The 21750-nt window shown below is 36.0% G+C and overlaps 1 long non-coding RNA gene across 1 annotated transcript; it reads left to right on the forward strand.

The window, feature by feature from the left end:
• Positions 1–19859: 19859 nt before the first annotated feature.
• On the forward strand, positions 19860–20968 carry LOC113349024. Its single transcript, XR_003359893.1, has 2 exons — positions 19860–20307; positions 20442–20968. It is a non-coding gene; the product is annotated as an uncharacterized LOC113349024 (long non-coding RNA).
• Positions 20969–21750: the final 782 nt, after the last annotated feature.

The following is a 21750-nucleotide window of genomic DNA, read 5'->3' on the forward strand; positions in this document are numbered from 1 at the left end:
GTTTCAATTGTGTCTATGAATAAAGACCTTAGTAATTGAACAATTCTTCAACTAGTTCTTATGAGTCATTTGAACTAGTTATGAGAAAGATGAATACGATTAATATGAAAGTGCTCATCTGGCTAACCATTGGTTAACTATTTGTGAACCAACTAAGTGTACACGTTTAGGTACGGTTACTCAAACCTAAATGAAATACATTTCATTTATGAGTGACAAGCTAAGTTTCGATCTAACGGTTGAAAGATATTAGCTTGGTTAAATCAGGTTTTTCATCTGATGGTGAATATTAAATGCTTTGTACCAAGGTAACTTGGATTGCAAACCCTTATTTGAAAACTATATAAAGGAAACATTTAGCAACTGGAAAAACTAATCCCCACACCTCCTGTGTGATACTAGTTGGTGTTGCTAGAGTCGATTCTCCTTTAACCTTAGGTTTCTTCTCGAGACCCTGTAGGTTAACGACTGAAAGACTTCATTGGGATTGTGAATCCAGACGAAACTACTTCTCTTGTAGTTGAGCGATCTGATCTTGCCATTTTCTATCATACGAGTTAAATTGAATAATTGACTTGAGATTATATCTCCGATAGGGCAAGATAAAAAGAAATCACAAACATCTTCGTCTCATCGTTTGTGATTCCACAATATCTAGTTTCGCTACCATACGATTTAGATTATTGTGAGGTGAATGATAATACTAGGTTGTTCTTCGGGAATATCATTCCGGGTTATCAATTAGTTCCTGTTCACCTTGATTTATCAAATGACGGAACAAAAACTCTTGGGTATTTCTGTGGGAGATAGATTTATTCAATCCTATAGACTTTTTGTGTGATACAGATTTGTTTATCAAGTCTTCGACTTTGGGTCGTAGCACCTCTTAGTTGTGGGTGAGATCATCTAAGGGAATCAAGTGCGTAGTATCCTGCTGGGATCAGAGACGTAAGGTGCACAACTGTACCTTGAATCAGTGTGAGATTGATTAGGGTTCAACTACAGTCCATACCGAAGTTAGTTTGTAGTAGGCTAGTGTCTGTAGCGGCTTAATACAGTGTGGTGTTCAATCTGAACTAGGTCCCTTGGGTTTTTCTGCATTTGCGGTTACCTCGTTAATAAAACTTCTGGTGTCTGTGTTATTTCTATTCTGCATTATATTTTGTTATATAATTGAAATATCACAGGTTGTGCATTGTATCGATCAATTGTGAAATCGAACCTTTGGTTGTTGATTGGAAATTAATTGATCCTTGGATATTGGTCTTTGGTACCATCCAAGTTTATATTTCTAGTATTTGATAAAGACTCGCAGATTGCTTGAGTAAAGATCAAATCGAGAGATTGAGATATTAACTCCTTGATATACTTTTTATTAAGATTGAGTCTGACTGTCTAGTTGATTCTCTTAAAAGTATATTAGAGTTATTCCATACATATTGCTAACCGAAATATTGGGCGAGGTTGTTGTACCCCCGTATTTTCAATTGGTATCATAGCAGGCAAACACGTTTGAAGACCTTACAAGTCTGTGTTTGTAGCAATCTAATTCTATGGAAGAAGTAGTATCTCATATCTACGCATAGTCTATGTATTCCCATACTTTTGACTATGTGAAATGTCTTGGTTTTTCCTCAAAGGATAATTCTTTAGCTGATTCTTCTGAATCCAGAGAAAGAAACGAGACAATTGACAGGATGTCATAAGTAGAAAGGAATAACACCATAACCAAAGAAAATCCAACTGAGACGATTGATTTTCACAATCATTCTCAACTCTTGGATGAATTTGAAAAGTCTCTTAGTCGAGAACGTGAACTCTATAAAATCATTGAATCTTTCTCTAACGATATTAAAAGACTCACTCAAGAAAATCTTCTACAACAAGAAAAGATTAGTATTCTTGAGAATATTGTTAAAGAGGGAACAATTAGAGAAAAACGTTTAACTAAGACACACTTCTCTGATTTGAAAAACCTTCGTGTTGAAACAGAGAATATTGTTGCATCTCTTCACCTAGCCCAAAAACAGTCCATCCCTTGACAAAGGAAAATAATGTAATGAGAAATTCTTCTATGTCACATGCTGAGTCTCAATATGAGTTACCTGACATGAATAAATACTTATCAAAGGAAGTCCCTACAAAATATAAACGACAAACTTCCAAACGGGACATTGGTTTGAAACAGATACCTTTCAACAATTCTCTTCCACGAACTTGTTCCTTCTGTGGGAAAAGGAATCATAGTGCTAATCGTTGTTTTATTAGGAAGAAACAGACCTCGGATCTTCAAAATCTTCTTATATTTACCGTCAACCGAGTTAATCATCCGGAGGCATCAAGAATGGATTTCACTCCCATAGAAAACCAGAATTCTCGTAAAAAGATTTTTAATGACCGCTCATTTCAAAGTCTTTACAGGGACCGTGTTTTTACTCATGGTGAAAAAACACAGTTTCCCAGTGTACATGAGAATAAAACTGGTATATCTAAGTCTAGAAGATGGAGACCAATCTCAGGTAGTCCTCTGGAACCAATTTCTAGAGGTCCTAGACATAATTATCAAAAAATTCCATTTAATGGATTCTCTGAAAGGGCTGTAAGAAATTTTTATGGATTTCAAAAAAATCAAAGAGAGGTAAGAAATACAAAAGTCAGATTGTCGGATGGCACCCCCAAATCACCTCTCAACACTCATGATGAGATCATATCTCATCGTGCTACCTAACTACATGTATTCTCATCCTTGAATCTAACTTGAGAGATACAAGGATGTTTGTAAGAGAGATGCTCAAGTCTTCTGTTGATTAACATCCGTAGGTTTGACGTCTGTTATACATGTTGAGATTTTTCAGTTAATTTTCTCTGTATCTAATGTAACTCTTTTGCTCTATCTTATCAGATATTGAGTCTTGTTTAAAAGAGACATTTTGAGAAACAGTATGTATTTTCTTGGGTCCTTTATTTCTCTGATATTTTTGGGTCCACGAACGTCCAAGTCTTCTTTAAATTCCAGGGTTTCTATCAAGGGTGTCTCCCCTGGTTGATAACATATATATATGCCTTGTATGTGATTATCCTATTCCCAGAAAAAGATGCCTATGGGAACCTCTGTTGAACCTCAACAAGAAGTAAACATTAAGATGGAAGAAGACTTCAAAGGGTGTGATTCAACTCAATATCTGATTCTGAAAAAGATGCTTGAAAGAAAAGAGTATAACTCTTGGATTGAAGAATCTGTTAAGGATTTAATCTTCGTTCAGAAGAAGTTAAGAATGAGCTTGCTAACCTTTAATTGTAGACAAACCAACTCATTGATGTACAAGCAAAAATCCTTGATAATCAAAACATCTTGATCAGGAACCAGAAGAAGTTCATCCTTGATTGCGTCAAATCCAGGCATTTTGCTCGCATCGTTGACCCAAAAACAAATGTTCTAACTCATGAACGTGGTGTCTCTACGGTCAAGAAGATCAAGGATATCAGTGACTCTTACTTTGATGGACCTTTTCAAAGGTATGGAATAATCAAAGGAAACTGATTTATTTGTCTAGGAATTTTCCTAAGAGAATTTTATTCTTGTTTTTGTTTAAGAAGGATAACTAGGGTTTGGAATAGCCATTATTGTGAGTACACATAGTTATGTCCAACATTTTCATCTTCATGTTTTTATATTGATTTATTTAAATTCTAAAGTTATTTTAGAAGATGATTTTTGCAGTATTAATCTTTATGGTTTTATATATTTCAATATGTTATGGGATATGTGTGTTTGCGTCTGTGAACTATTATTGTCCCATACGTTGTCAAAATTTATCTCGTTTGTATGTCAATATGCATGTATTGATACAAGATCGATGAACTTTTGACAAACAAAAGCTAATCCTATTATGTCATTTATTGAGGGAAGATAGGTTAAAATCTTTTGTTTTACGAGGATTATATCTATCATATGTCATTGTGCAAATAATGATGGGAAATAGAATGAATCCTTGTATATTCCGCAGTATTGATCTTCCCTGATCCATATTTTATATACTATGCGACTCCATAAGTTCTCTTATGTGAGCATTTCCAACTAAACAAATCATAGATTTGTTTGTGATTAATTTGGTTGTGTATTCCGATTAAATTAATCATGGGTTCTCTTGTGATTAGTTTGATTGAGAATTTTTGGATACAAAATCATTTCCTTATAGTTTTTGGTGTCCAAAGAAATCCTTCTTTTCTTGTAAAAGTAAGGTCGCTCTTGTTGTTCTTTCGAGAATGACATCAAAGGGGGGAGAGTTCTTTTGAACTCACGGTTAATTTCCATATCTTTGTGGGGAGTGCGGCTTTGGAATATTTGAGGAGTTATCTTGTATCTTTATAAACTCCGTGATGAATGCGTTTAGCTTCGGCTTTATGATTGCATCTAAACAAAGTTGATATGTACTTTTCTTTGGTCTTTAAGTGTCTCCATGAAAATTTCATTAGGATCCCATTTTCGTACCTTTGCCAATTTTATTGGTCTTTAAGTGTCTCCATGAAAAATGGTACGCGTACCAGCGGAAGTTTTCAACCGAAAATTTCTGCTGAGTTTGTAGTTTGTAAACTAGTAAACCAGTCACCTTAGGTACGCATACCCGTACGCGTACCCACGGAAGTTTTTGAACCGAAAATTTCTGCTGAGTTTGTAAACTCAAATCCGGTAGCTAAGGTACGCATACACGTACGTGTACACAAGCTAGTTATTTCTCAAATAGGTAGTTCATGAACTTAAAACAATAAATTTTAAGGAATGCAATCTTTGCAAACCGTGGGTATATTGTTCATGAATTGATTCAAATGGATCAAACCGATTTTGTTTCAATTGTGTCTCTGAATAAAGACCTAAGCAATTGAACAACTCTTCAACTAGTTCTTATGAGTCATTTGAATTAGTTATGAGAAAGATGAATACAATTATTATGAAAGTGCTTGTATGGCTAACCATTGGTTAACTATTTGTGAACCAACTAAGTGTACACGTTTAGGTACGGTTACTCAAACCTAAATGAAATACATTTCATTTGTGTGTGACAAGATAAGTTTCGATCTAACGGTTGAAAGAGATTAGCTTAGTTAAATCAGGTTGTTCATCTAACGGTGAATATTGAATGCTTTGTTACGAAGGTAACTTGGATTGCAAACCTGATTTGAAAACTATATAAAGGAGACATCTATCAACTGGAGAAACTAATCCCCACACCTCCTGAGTGATACTAGTTGGTTTTGCTAGAGTCGATTCTCCTTTAACCTTAGGTTTCTTCTAGAGACCCTGTGGGTTAACGACTGAAAGACTTCATTGGGATTGTGAATCCAGATGAAACTACTTCTCTTGTAGTTGAGCGATTTGATCTTGCCATTTTCTATCGTACGAATTCAATTGAATAATTGACTTGAGATTATATCTCCGATAGGGCAAGATAAAAATAAATCACAAACATATTCGTCTCATCGTTTGTGATTCCACAATATCTAGTTTCGCTACCATACGATTTAGATTATTGTGAGGTGATTGATAATACTAGGCTGTTCTTCGGGAATATCATTCCGGGTTATCAATTAGTTCCTGTTCACCTTGATTTATCAAATGACGGAACAAAAACTCTTGGGTATTTCTGTGGGAGATAGATTTATTCAATCCTATAGACTTTTTGTGTGATACAGATTTGTTTATCAAGTCTTCGACTTTGGGTCGTAGCACCTCTTAGTTGTGGGTGAGATCATCTAAGGGAATCAAGTGCGTAGTATCTTGATGGGATCAGAGACGTAAGGAGCGCAACTGTACCTTAGATCAGTGTGAGATTGATTAGGGTTCAACTACAGTCTAGACCGAAGTTAGTTTGTAGTAGGCTAGTGTCTGTAGCGGCTTAATACATTGTGATGTTCAATCTGGACTAGGTCCCGGGGGTTTTCTGCATTTGCAGTTTCCTCATTAACAAAACTTTTGGAGTCTTTGTTATTTATATTTCAAATTATATTTTGTTATATAATTGAAATATCATAGGTTGTGCGTTGTATCGATCAATTGTGAAATCGAACCTTTGGTTGTTGATTGGAAATTGATTGATCCTTGGATATTGGTCTTTGGTATCATCCAAGTTTATATCTCTAGTATTTGATAAAGACTCGCAAATTGCTTGAGTAGAGATCAAATCGAGAGATTGAGATATTAACTCATTGATATACTTTTTATTAAGATTGAGTCTGTTTGTCTAGTTGATTCTCTTAAAAGTATATTAGAGTTAGTCCATACAGAATGCTAATAGAAATATTGGGTGAGGTTGTTGTACCCCCGCATTTTCACATAATACCCCAAGATTCATAAATTACACTTATATTGGTAAGCCAAGAATCTACAGTAACATGAGAATGGAGAAAAATAGCAATCTTCATATCAGAGTTTCATCGACAGAGGATGTTGGTGTCGAAGGCCGAAATACCTTCGGTCAATGCTTTCCATAAGAAAAGCTATATTTTGATGGAAAAGGCAGTGCCCACTAGAACTCAGATAGAGGTAGAGGTGTCTGATGCAATTGATTTAAGTTGCTAGTCATGTCTTTGTATCTTGATGCTGCGGTTAACTGCCCGAGTGATATGTGTCTACTCCTTTCTTTTTCGGCTTGATCCATACCTTTAACAAGTCTTTATCTTTGAACTAGTCTTGAATAAAACCCAATATATGCCCTTAAAGGATTAGTGTTAATAGTGTTATCACAGAAGGTACTAATTAAACGAGACTAGGACTAAATACTACAGTACTTAACTATATTGAGATCTAGCTACCTTTGCAACTTTTATATGACTACAATACAACAGAATAGTAAATAAATCCAGCAAGGGAAAATTTTAATTGCGAGAGAAACCAAAACTAAACTTGTTAGAGCACTGCTCGGTCGAACTCGCAAGCGTTGCTATCTCAAGCTTGTTTGTCAAGTTTAGTTGATCAAAACTATATACTTGATTTCTAGTCTACTTATAGCTATGTCTCGAATTAGGATAAAAGTGTGTAGTTGAGCATTAGACTTCACGGCGTTCACCAATTGAAGAAGAAGATCTACTGAAGAGCTTGGAGGAACTTCATCAACAAAAGGTATGCAGAGACTAAATCTTATCTATCACTTAGAAGTCTATTATATTTATCTTTTAATGAGACTAACTCATATAGCTATATAGACTTTGCGTTATACACATTTGAAATTTCGAGCCGAGTTTATCTAGTTTATATATTTCTCGAAATACGTGTTGGAAGCTTTTTAGCTTTAGCTTAACTTCATCACCTACTTGACGAGTTTAGTTGTAGACAATTTATTTGTTAAAAACTAAATATTAAGTCAAGATGATCATGTGAAAGTTATCTTGAACATCTTACATGATTTGTGTGAGACAATCATTTGATGTTAACTTGGGAAGTTTCGTACGATTAATCACTTGAAAATTACTTGAAGTTAGTGGTATGTGTAAGATTACTATTGTTGTCTTATAAGGATGTTTCAATGATTAAATGAGAGTTTTAGAACTACTAGCAATGTCTGGATATAGCACAGTATTCGTATCTTGTATGCGAACTGTGAAGTACTAGTTCAGGTCCGGAGCTCTTGTTTGTGAACGGGTTTAACTGTCATAGCTCCGGAACTGTGATTTGCGAACGGAAAGACTAGGATAGATCCGGAAATGTGGTTCGACTACTCAGTTTGCGAGCACAGTAGTTAGGTTCTAAAATCGGTAAGTATGACAATTCGTTACCTTTTCCATCCAAGTTTCAATTAGCTAAGTCAGCAGTACTATACGTGTGACATACACAAAAGTAACTTTAATGAATTTGCTAAAATACCTTCATCTTCTTCACTAATAATTGAAATTTAACTGTGAAAGTGATTTTATGATACATTTAGTTAAGATTGGTGCTTGATAAATATGTATCATATGTTAGTGGTGGAGGTACAACGAAGTTGAGGGAACGAAAATTGAAGCGATTGCTTGTATTGATTGACGATCTACGAGTTGGCTGTTGATTAAAGGAGGATGTTACTTTCCTTCGAACAATCAAAATGCATTTTATGGTGGGGAATATGCAATCTATTAAATATCCTCCACAATCTGTTATCAAATCAATTAACTCATCCAATTTCAGAAGTATCACATAATCATTTAAAAATCAATATATAAGCAATTCAATCAAAATCATTCCCATCCGGGTAGGGTGTGTGTGCAGCTTACTCCGTCACCAGGGATGTTAGATTACAAATTTCTACAAGGGAACATTATCTATATACTCCTACTATGAGATCCATAACAAATATATCCTTTTGAACTTTACAAATACCCCTAAACATAATACATTACTAAATATCCTCTTTTGTGTAATGTATATACAAAACCATTACCACTACCCACCATTCAACAAAAAAAAAACAACAAACAAACAAAATAAGAAAACCTCTACTGTCCGCCATCACCATTGTCCGCCACCGCCACCAACCACCACCACCAACTACCACCAACGACCACCACAATCACCACCACTGACCACCACCACCACCACCGCCAACCACCACCACTATCCACCACCACCAACCGCCACCATCACCGACGAACACCACCGCCGCCGCCAACCACCACCGCCGCCGCCAACCACCACCGCCGCCGCCAACCACCACCACTGTCCACCACTACCGCCGCCAACCAGCACCACTATCCACCACTTCCGCCTCCCACCACCACCAACGACCACAACCACCACCACCACCGCCGCCGCCAACCACCACCACTGTCCACCACCACCGCCAACCAGCACCGCTATTTTCCTTCACCACCACCGCCGCCAACACCCACCACCGACAACCACCACCTCTACCCACCACCGCCACCAACCACCACCACTTTCATCCACCGCCACCAATCACCACCAGCAACCACCAACTCCACCACCATCATCTAGAGGCAACTTGCTGAAAGTTGTCTCCAAATATGGAGGAAACTTGCTGAAGTTGTCTTCAATAACGGAAGAAACTAGCTCAAGTTGTCTCCACATATGGAAGCAACTGGGACAAGTTTTCTCCAACTTATGAAAAGTATACACAAAAAATGAACCCGGCGTGAGTCGAACACGCATCATATTACATGGAGTCAATCGTGCTACCGTTGCACCATAGGTTTGTTAATGCAAAATGACATACAAAATCACATTCAAATAGATATACTACAACTACTGATGTATAAAACTTCTCAGATGTTCGTGGTCTGTAACATATACATTCCTAGTAGTTTGCGCGCATCCAACACAAGTTCATATCGTCTCTCGTAATTACCCCCACCACAACTCAAACCACCACCATACAACACCATATCCTCCATCTCTGCTACTGCAACTCCTATTGAGTTCCTGCTGAACTTCCTAAGCATTCATTTATCCTCTTGACTTTAAAGCATGAGCATCAACAGCACAACCATCATCAACAACTCAACATAACAGCTACTCTAAGATATATGTATAATATAATTTCATATGAATGAATGGACCCAAAAACATAACCAAGTTGCCTCCAAACTGGAATCAACTAGCTCAAGTGGCCTCCAATCTGGAATCAACTAGATCAAGTTTCCTTCAAAAGTGAAAGCAACTTTCTCAAGTTGTCTCTAAAAAAAGGGAGCAACTAGCTCAAGTTGTCTCCAATAGCGGAAGCAACTTGGTCAAGTTGTCTTCAATCGTTTGACGCATCCAACACAAGTCCACTGCAACAAACCACTACTTCTAACACAACAAACCACCTCCACTGCAACATCCACTACCACTACCATTGGTGCAAACAAATCAAATTGGAAGATCAACAAACCTGCAATATCATCTTCTCGGCCTCTTAACATCAACATCACCAATGCACGACCATCAACGTGGAATCGGTCAACGTCCTTGAACTCTGTATATAATCAAAAACTGATTCAAGACAAAGCATTAACATCAACATCACCTGCATCTTCACTAATCACCGCCACAGCCGTTGCCACCAGACTCCAATTACAGGTGTAACTCCAATTACACAACAATAGTAAATAGAAGCCAATAATCAACCATGGCCGCGACACAGTAAATACACATCTATATATTCCCTCCTGCCAATGAATTCAACTCGAGAAAAATTAATACAAGCCTTCTATTGTATATCTCCTTCTTCATGTTGTTGTTTCCTGTAGAGAAATGTGAGAAAAACAAATTGTTACAGCCATGAACACCATTTTCCCTCATTCAAACCATATCTGATTCTCTATGAGTCTCAATCTCGCAACCATAAAAGCAACATCTCATTCCTTCATTTGTTTTGTTATCCCAAAAATCACCCAGAACACCACCAACTCGAACTCAAAACCAAACTAATCAACACCCATTTGACCACCAAACATCGCCAGCAACTGCCATCTCATAACTGAGCCCTATACATCAACCAGACAAATCCATTTAACCTTATTTGAATATGCTACTTGAGAACCCATTCTGCACTTGATTTTTTTCTTGAAACTCCACCTCATGATTTGAATCTGACCTTTGTAATGTAAAAATCACCAATACACAATCGATTTGTATCGATCCATGAAGAATCCATCTCCATTTGATAAATCTGTACAAGAAAGATCGAAAATTTTCAGAAATTGAAACCTTAAACTCTAAATTGCTGAATCTGAAAAATGAGTTTCTGATTTGATTTTTAATTTCAAATCTCTAAATCATACCTTAGTTTTCATTTTTATCTGGAAAAGGAAGTTGTTGTTGTCGAAACGATGGTGGTCGTCATTGTAACGGTGGTGGTGGTGTTGATTTCTCGCTGAAGATTGTTTTCTCGTTGATTCCTCACCAGATCTAAGTTTTGAAGACTATTTTCTCGTTGATTTGCAGATTAGTTTTGTATCTAAATCAAAATCGATTATTTAAGAATTGGGTGTGGTGCTATAAGTGGTGGTTTAGGTAGTGACGAAGCTGATAATGGCAGCGATGAAGATGGTGGTGGCGGAGGCGAAGATGGTGCTGGTGGTGAAACGATGAAAATGTGTCGGTTCTTCTATTGATTTTTCTCTGAGTGAGATATAAAGAAGAAGTCCGAATATAAGATACAAAGGTTAAAAAAGGGATTAGGTAAATTATTTTTTGGTTCGTAATTTCAATTATGCCATTAGGGGTATTTGTAAAGACTCATAAGGGTATATGTGATAGGCCCATGGATAGTAGGGGTGATTATAACATTCCCACTTTCTACAACTATGACCTATTATAAAGTATTCATACATTGAAAATAAATTCCATTATTGATTGGATGCGATTGACAAATCAGAAATATACCATGTGGATAGATTAGTTGTGGGTGAGATGACATACATTATATTGGATTCATCCGCTGTTAAGCGCTAATTATGACGTGTTTGAGAAACCCATAGGCTACCATGACCAGAATAAGTTCGGTTTTAGCCCCATTTCCATCCAGTCTAATATAATACGGATGACATCCACATCCAATTAATAAGCATTGGGTAAATCCGCGGATGGACAGATTGAATGCAGAAGAATACAATGTATTTCTTTAATAATCCATATTCTATGTGACATATGATGTCATTGGCATGTTTGACGCGGAGACACGCACGTCTAAGCGTCGACGCAGACACGTGATCATTTTAGACGCGTCCATGCAACTAAGCACGTGTTGCACATCCACTCGCAAAAAGTTGGACGGAACGAGTCGGGCCAGCGGATTCGGCACGAAATGCTCATCCTAGTCAAGAAACCTAATATAGGGGCTTCACAAATCCATAGAGGGGCTTCACATGTAAGACAAAACAGAATCATCAGCAATAAATTGAAAAACCCCATATCCAACCGATTTTTATAGTGGTTAAACACCCCTTGGTTAATTAGATTTAATCATTCAATTGGGGTAGATAATTTAGTTTTTATATTAAATTACTGATTCAAACAGCTCATTTTTTTTTCTTTTTACCGCTAGGGCGAACACCAGTTTTCTAGCAGTAACTGGTTCTAAAGCTTGCTTGCAGTTAGGAATTTTTTCTTTCCAAATCCCCGTCTTCACCATTCACACTATTCTTTCGATTAGTACCGTCCCATGACCAAAAAAATTCTAGAGAAAGAGTGAGAGAGTCGGCAATTATGAAGCACAAGACAATAAATCGAACTACTGCTCAAATTTATTAGCACCACCTCAATTATAACTCCATTACCAAACCTACTGAGTACTAAATAATAGCTGAATTCAATCAATAGAGATTGAAAATATGGGAATAACATCATGCAAATAATAACGGAAATAAAACTAATAGTTTTTTTTTTTCATTTTCATTGCACAAATGCAAACCCAATTCATAATCAACACCAACAATTTATTTTTGAACAACGAGGGATATTTTGATGTTCTTGGTGCTTAATCCAAGACCGACAGAGAAATAAGAATCCCCTCTTTAATGCAAGCAAGCCAACATGATAATCCTTATCCATTTTTTGGTTAACCAAACGGATTTTGGTTCACCAAACGAAATAGGACCAAAATGCTTAACGGAATAGGGACCTTTCGTTTAATATATATCTAACTAAGGACAGAAATGATTAACGGATTAGAGACCTAAAAATAATAATATGTGAAACCGTTTATTTATAGAAATGCCATTCTTATAAAAAAAAAGACAAATATTTAAAAACTCCGTATCTTTCAAATGTTATGTCGGATTTTTGTGAATTTTATATATTTGGAAAGCTCTTTGAATTATCTACGCAACGAGTATAAACAACAATATCGAATGTTTACTTTTTAATGTATTTACAATCCTCAAAAGAAAAACTAGCTATAATTTAAAGGTAAATTAAAAGAGCCTATGTAATTTTTATATGTTGCCTATATGATGCTCAAATATTTCACTTGATACACTATAAAACTACTTAGAAGAATCTATAGATTTTAGTTTTGAATATGAAAAATTACCTCCGTTTCATTAAAAGTGATATTTTCACTTTTTTATTTTTACCCAATAATAAGCCAAATTAGAAATAAAATGAAAGTACCAATTTCTAAGAAATAGAAGGAAAAATTAAGAAAAAGTAATGTCGCCGACGTGCATCGCAGGTGCCCACTACTTGTTCGAGTAAAAGAACTAGTTATATTTGGAAGCAAAACCACCAGACTGGGAATATACGACCAAGAGGTACGGTATTCTTGTTGCTTAGCCCTGCTGCAGATTTCTTTAGATGCAGATTTTTAGGATCTTTTTAATGTGTATCTGAAATGAGATGTGAATATTCCCTCTCATTGTATTAATCTTGTAGGTTGGATTCCTTCCCTCTCATTATATTAATCTTTTCGGTCGGGTTCCAAAGTATTCGCCAACCGTAACCAAATTACGGCTAGATAATCAACCGTGTATACTACGATTGGCTTCTCAAATATCAAAACCTACCCATAAATTATTGGAGTTTTTTTTTATACTTCCAAGATTATTTACGGTCAGGACTGGTACTCAAACCCAATCATAAAAAAAGTTACGGCTATAGATTATAAATAAAATAAAAAAAACGATTAGAAAAGGAAGAATACCTAACCGTAACTGCACTGCAACTCTAATTTTTAATGGAATTTGAATGAACCTTTCTTTTTCCACGGATCTATGATATAAGTTTTTGAAATAGTGGTTTAATCGAAGACGAAAACAAATGAAAAGGAAAAGAATTACGGTTGAAAAAGAGGAGGAGAGATGAAGGAGAAGGAGTAGAAGAGTTACGATTTTAAGTTGAAAAAGAAGAGGAGAGGAGATGAAGGAGTAGAACCACACATAGCCGGTCCTGAGTCTATAAGGGTCCTGTGCGAAAAAACTTCGCAGGGCCTTTTATAGAAACCTATTATTGGGACTTCACATTTCAATAGAGAGGCTTCACTCATGATTTTAGTGTCTATTTATTTAGTTAGGGGGTGTCCTGAAGGCATTTAAAATGTCTAAGTGGCCCTTCCGTCTATTTAAATCTAATCAATAAATAATCAAATCAGCGATTCTTTGACCTCTTTAACATTGATGGTGATCGAGAATAACCCAACTAAAATTGATAATCAACAAATCAATTAAGAAAACCATGATGAAATCGGTGCATAATTTCAAATTTCTCAACTGCATCCAATGATTTTGTGATGTTTCGACACAAACTCATTTATTTTTTTCCTATTTGTGTTTGAAATTGTTTGATTTATCGAAATAAATAGAAAAATTAGGTTTGCCAAACCAGTTACGGTTAGGTATGTTCAATTAATTAACCGTAATTTTCTTTTCAGAAGCTGTTACAATTGGAAAACTAACAACTCCTAACCATAAAATATAAAGTAAATAAACACATGTATAGTTACGGTTAGGTTTCTAGCCGTAAATATTTTTACGGTTGGTTTCGATTCTCAAAATTCTAACCGTAAATGTTCCTGAGTAACAATATTTTTCAGGTTTTTAAAAATTAGTTACCGTTGATTTTCATTTAAGATAAACCAACCGTAATTTTAGTATGGCTAGATTTTTTTTTTGTTTAACTAACCGTAAAAAGATCTTGTGTTGCTGAAGTTAAAGTTACGATTGGTTTTTCAAACTTAATTTACTCACGGTTTGTTTCAACTTGACGTGGCTAACAGTAAGTATCTACGTACGGTTGGATTAATACACATGTAGTGTTTGAATAGTTATCCAAAACTCAAAATTCTTCCACCCAATTAAAGCTAGTTACATATATTCCGTACATGAGTTTTAAGATGATACGAAATTCACGCAAGATATGATCCTTCACGAGAATGGGTGCTTATTTAACCAGATGCTAAAAAACGCTTTTGATCTATTCAGTCGGTGGGTCATCAAATCCTTTGATCTATTCAGTGGGTGGGTCACCAAATCTCCCATCAAATTTGCCAAGGGGATGCCAATTTACATTCAATCAAAGCCCTACCCACCATGAGTGTAACCGATAGAAATGGCAAAAAATTCGAATTACGGTTGGATCTGACAAGCCAACATACCAACCGTAAATTATTTACGGTCAACTTTGAAAGATAAAAATCCAACCGTAATTGGTTTACGATGAGTTTTTTTTTAATTTTAACCACTTACGTTTAGGAGTTGGTCATCACCTAACCGAAAGCCAGTATGGTTGGCTACAAATGAAGAACCAAACCGTAAGTTCATTCTGAAAATCTAAAAAATTCAATTTTTTTTTACGTACAATGTTGAGTAATAAAAATGACATTGGAGCTAAGTTAGTGATATACCTAATTATTTCCGTCCATTAATTTCTTCACTTTGGTTGAATCAAAATCTAGGGTCTTAGAAAAAAATGCCCCCAGAAATTTTTTTCCTCTACTTTATTGATTTAATCATTATCTAATTAAATTATTAACACTAATTAAATAGGGATAGTTTAGTCACTATACAAATATTTTAGATAAGGGTTTTTTTTAAATTACTAATGTGTGACATTTTTTTGTCCTATTAATGAAGCCCCTCTATTGGAATGTGACGCCCCAATAATAGGCTTCCTTTTATAAGGTCAACTTCTTTTTTACTGACACGAATGTTAACTTTTTTTTTTTGTTGATGTCCACCTACGAGAAGAAGAATACCCGAAGGAAACTCAAAATATATAGCTATGATTATATATAAATAATTATATATGATCTAGCAATGGACATGTGCTTGTGGTAATAATATCATAAAGATTCAAAAGTAGACGCACCTTGTCAATTTGGCTTAGTGGTTTGCTGAACTATCTTATATATCGGAGGCAACTTGTTCGAACCTCTCCAGCTCTTTTTTTTTCCTTCTTTTTCTTCATAAACGGTTATAAGAGCTTAGCATTTTTATGTGATAAAGGGTAGTTTTGATTTTTATTCATCTTTGATCCCCTAAGAGCAACTGCAGTGGTGCGATCAAAACCAAAGATCAAAAAAAGATCAAATTTTGGGTTTAGTCCGTGTTATCACGTAACGGTGGCGATTAAAATTTGGTCGCGCGTAATTTAAAGATCCGCCCCAAAAAAATTTCATCGGGCGTATCTCAAATGTCCGCCCAATCAATCACCAGGCGGACTTTAAGTTTACGCCTGTCAACAGGCGTACTTTAAGTTTACGCCTCATTTTTTTTTATTTTCTTTTAATTTGAATTTTCATCGGGCGTAATTTAAATCTCCGCCCGTTAACAAGCGTACTTTAAATTTACGCCCAGCAACAAGCGTATTTTAAATTTACGCCCGACTATATTAGGATTTGGTATTTGGTCGCGACCAAATATGGTCTGGGATTTGATCTTTGGCTGGGATTTGATCTTTACTCCGTCCCACTGCGTCAAGATCTCATCCCAAATTTTTGGTTATACTCGCCCACTGTGGATGCTCTAAGCTAACTAACTCGGTCACTATGAAGCGAAGCCTCTCTATTGGAAAGCGAAGCCCTTATATACGACGTTTCCTAATCAAAGTCAAACTCGTGCATTATCACCCGGATCTAGTAGACCCGAAAATCGGATCCATGATTATTTTGTATGTATAAGTTTAGTTTTAGGGTCGTTTATGGTCTGTGAAATTTCCCCAATCTGAATTTGGAGGCAATTTTATTTCTCTTCTTACTTTTCTGTAAGTTATGGCGGCGACAAAGAGGTACAGATCCATCAACATAATTGATGATGAAGAAAAGTACAACAAGAAGAAGAAGATGAAGACTCTGTATCGAGATTTCAATTATTTATTACATTCTACTCCTCTTCCTCCAGGTAAAAATCTTGTTCCTGAGGAATTGATGGTCGATAACGTTTTGACGAGATTACCAGCTTGGGCTCTTGTCAGATGCGGCTATGTAAGTAAGTTATGGTGCAATTCTATTTTCAATGATACAAAATTTGCTGCACGACACTTTGCTCTTCAGGAAAATAAAAATCTCGTCTTTAATCTCCTTAATGTTGATATTGATGGTGGAAAAGGTGTCTGTATTTTCAATTTACAAGACAATTATAAGGGCAGGGATTATGATGATAGTGTGTTTATTGATATTAGATTGCTAATGGGCATAAATTTCTCAAAAGCAACTGAACTAGTAGGTTATTGTAATGGATTAGCTTGTCTTAGAACTGGTGGAGATAAGGGATGTGGTGGAATGGATGTACTTAACCCAGTTAGGGGTGAAGCGCTTGTCCTCAATTATCTCATTCCTCGTACTGGTACTGAATATCTGTGTCATGGTTTTGGTTTTGATTCATTATCGAAAGAATATAAGGTTGTAATAATCTATACTACTAGAAGGATGAATACTCTTAACTTCCAGGAAGAGGAGGAGCAGGTGTTTGTTTGCATGATTATTACATTGGGAACTAATTCATGGAGAACGAAAGTTACTAGAAATTCTGATATCTCACCGCCTCCTGGTTCTTCTCCTTTCCCTAAGCGAATGGTAACAAAAGCTTGGAAAAAAGATCAAAGATCAGCCACCCTTTGTGGGGGTGATCTATTCTGGAGGATAACGAATTATAAGCATGGTATAATAATCAATGATACCGGTGTTGGTAACATTAATGGAGATCCTAATGATATGGGCGGTGGTGGTAATATGAATGTAGTCCCTAACGGTGGTGGTGATGTCAATGGAGTTCTTAATGTTGGTGATAATATTAACGCAATTCCTAATGGTGGTGGTAATATGAATGGAGTTCTTAACGGAGGTGATTATATTAACGGAGTTCCTAATGGTGGTGGTAATATCAATGGAGTTCCTAATGATAATAATAATGAGATTGAAGAAATGTTGCTGTCGTTTGACATCCACAACGAGAAGATACAGTTCATTCGGCTACCAACTAGACAAACTACTACCATGTCGACAGATCGTCACCATATAACATTGGATCATCATCTTTTGGAGTTTAAAGGATATCCTTGTGTTGCACGGTCTGAGAAGATATTGGTAAACAATAAGTATCATCATCATCGACGCCGTAACTGTGATACTGATAAAGGTAATTTTTGTTGTTGTATATTCAAGGTCCATCTGTATATATTGGAGGACAAGGTCAAGCAAGTATGGGTCAAAGAGTCCAGATTCATGATAACTCTTAAGAAGGAAGCCTTACTACCACCCCCCTACAGTAGTTTCTTTGAGGCTACAACGACTACTACCCCTCCTACACGTATATTGGGTTTGTCAGATAATGTGTTGGTGTATTGGTTTGATGGGGATTGTCTTATATACTGGAACCCCAGAATGAGTCATATCAAGGTTGTAAAAGGCTCCCTCTCCTGTTCTAAGAAAATTCAGGATATTTTTGAATCTAAGAAGAAAGGAATCTCTGCAGGCCGTGGAATTGGCGAGGATGATAATATTCAGTGCCCGTACATGGATTATCAGCTGCACGCTCAAGTGGAGAACATCCTCTCGCTGAAATCCTTCATTCCTCAAGGAGGAGTAACTAGTGTATATGAAGGTACCGGTGAATTTCAAGAATACTTAAAATCAAATACAGGAAAATCTCCTGCAGGATGGGTAATCACGGGAGGAAAACCAGCAAAATATTATGCATTCGATTAGTTAGTTTGTACATCCTATTATTCGACTTCGATCATGTAATATTTGTCAGCTGAAGATTCCGGAAATTCCAGGGCCTGGGCAAGATTTTGAAATGCTTTTCGATTTTCTTGATATGACATATACATACCCAAGGCTTCTAGTAGGATGGGGATGGTGCCTCAAGAAGGGTTGGATAGCTCAGTTGGTAGAGCAGGGGACTAAAAGTCCTCGTGTCACCAGTTCAAATCTGGTTCCTGACATTTATTTAGTATCCACTGTTAAGTTCCTGACAAATACCTGTGGTTAATAATTACTATTCAAGTTATTGAGTTTTATCAGTGGATATTTGTTCAATGCAACTACTGCTATGCTCACGCAGGTTTTTAGTGTATTCACTTTGATTAGCTATTTGTATGAATTAGGAGCTGAGATATTTATGCTGGTATCTCATTCATGTAGATAGAATTCCAGACTAAAAGTATTTCTAGCTTGAAGCTGACGGATGGAAATGTACATGTAATGTGTGTAATTTACAGATTTATGACTAGTATTAGGAGCTGAAAGTATCTCAGTCGTAGCATTTTAAACGGGGAATCATTGTGGTTCAAACTTGTCTTTCATAACATGTACATAATGCCTGTTTCGCTTGTTTTATAGTACCTTGATATAACTGAAGTCCCAACTCTCCCGAGTGGTACTTGCTGCAATCAACAATGCTTACTGAAATTTATAATCTCAGTCAAAGTTGCGCTGATTTTAATCTTTGATCCAGCATTTGAAAGTTACATGCCTTTAACATTCGTGCTCTGCAGTAGTCTTACGAAGATCAAAATCCCTTGGTAACAGGACTTGGACATTCTACTGAAATCCTTCAGTAGGCTCTTTACTGAAGTCAAAGTTGACCAAGATTGTCTTTCAGACACGGCTCTGCTTTATCTCAATTTGCAGGCAAGGCATATCTAAGTGTGCAAAATGTTCTCTGGTTTGGTATAAAGTGTGAAAATGCAGAATATCTTATGTGCATTCAAATAAACAACTAGACAGTGCTGGCCTTGATTCAGCTGCAAAGCAAATTCAAGTAAATAAAGAGCGGTAAATGCAAAAATACAAAAAACAAACAGACAACAACTAATTAGAGCTGGTAATCTTATTATATACTAATATAAAGAAAAGAGGTATTTTTGGTGAAGTGTGAAGCTTTTTCACATCACAAAAATGCCCCTCCGGATTTTAAATTTGTCTTCTAAAAGTTACGTAACTTACGTAAAAAAAGGAATTGTCGAGAGGACAGATCTGTAAAGCGTCAACATAATGACTCTGAGTTCGAATCCTGCTGTCCCCATTTTAGCATTTGTTTTTTTAACCTTTTCTTTCTTTGTTTCCTATCTTTAGAATTTCTTTTTCTTTGGTATCTTCAGAAGAATAGCAGATCCATGAGAAACACCATTCCTCTTCTTCGTTCTTCTCAATTATCTTGACGCCTCACTGAAACCAAAATAAAGCAGAAGAATTGGTATTTTTTCCCCCTCTCGCCAATCATCCATTGTTGGTCCATTCGGAACCAAAATAAACCAAAATAAAGCAGATTAAATCGGGGATAAGAAAGATGGTTCATTCGGAAGCAAACACCAAATCGGTAGAATAGAAGGAAACGAACAACCCTAGATTTCAATTGAAGGATGTTCATCGATCTCTTTTCAATTATCAGTTCACATTGGTGAGAAAATTTTTAACTTTTTTGATTTTTATTTTAATTGAAATGGGGAATTTATACTTATCCTTAAGTTTTTTGTTTTTATGATAATCTGTTCTTAATTTGGTTTAATTGGATGTGGGAATTGGGAAATGCAGGGACTTTTTTAGGGTTGATTAGTTAAATTTTTTTTTGTTCCATCTCATTTTGATGGAGAAAAAACTAACTGGGTTCTGACCCATAAGTGTAAGATAATGGAGGATACAAGTGGGTTTAGATCTGGGGTGTTTATCGGGAAATTGTAGATAAAATGATGTGGAGCAAGACTACGAAGAATAAGAAGAATTTTGTAGCTTTTGTGACGAGGAAGAAGAAGAATGGACAATATAGGAGGAGAAGGAACAAGAATCTATGATATTAGGTAAGGAGGGGATGTAAGAATCATGAAAATGTTCTTGAAAGGTGTATCTATCCCTGAGGCATGTGATGTGATTTGGGTTCTGGGTATTCAGCAATAAAATTTATTTTTATATAGAGGAGCCAATTGCTCACCATTTTCCTTTGATTGATGGTCTGGTGGAGGCATTGCACAACAAGATTCGTCGTGTTGTTGCTTTTACAGATTCTGAGATAGTTTGTGATCAAATGAGTTATTCTTTCTTAAGTATCATATAGTATTCTTTCTTAAGATTTCTTTTTCAAATTTTTGTATCATATGGTATTCCAATTTTTATTCTGGATTTGGAAGTTAGAACAAAAAATGTTTTGGAATCTAAACTAACTTGCTGCTGTCTAGGATTTAGTATATGTGAATATTGTTTAGGCATGGATTTTTCTTTGTGTATGGTTCCATTTTCAGATTGCTCTTTAGGATTATGCCCAAGTTGTAACATACAACTTTTTGTTGTTGTTTCACATGGTCTAGAATGAGCTACTGCAAATTTGAGGCTGGATGTTTGGTGGCTTCAGATCCATTTGCGAAACTTAAGCGAGTTATTTTTAGAATAACATATATAGTCGCACGTCAAGTTTTATGAAACTTACTCGAGGTATTTATGTAGGATTACAATAAATAGCCGTACGCTATCTTTAAGTAAAATGCATATGAATATGTTTGGGCCAGGTAGCACATATAATAGGTGTGACCTTAGAAAACAGTGGTGATAAATAGAACAAAGTAACTTAGTGGGAGGGGTGGAGCAAGATGATGTCTTATTTACTGCACCTTATTTGAGCTTGGAAGAATGAGCCATAAACTATAGTAGGATCAATTATATTGGGTACATGAAGAGGTTTACTTTACCAGGTTGGTCCTTTTTTTCCTAATATGAAGTTAAAGTCAATTAGTAATGGGTCTGTTTGTTTTCACATGATTTCATCCATGTAACATAAATAAAGTATTATGGATATTCTAATGAAACCAGGGAAAAATTCGTTATTGGGTGTGTAAATTGTTAATGTTTTCCT

This window comes from Papaver somniferum, chromosome 2 (genome assembly GCF_003573695.1).
Source record: "Papaver somniferum cultivar HN1 chromosome 2, ASM357369v1, whole genome shotgun sequence".
Classification (NCBI taxonomy): domain Eukaryota; kingdom Viridiplantae; phylum Streptophyta; class Magnoliopsida; order Ranunculales; family Papaveraceae; genus Papaver; species Papaver somniferum.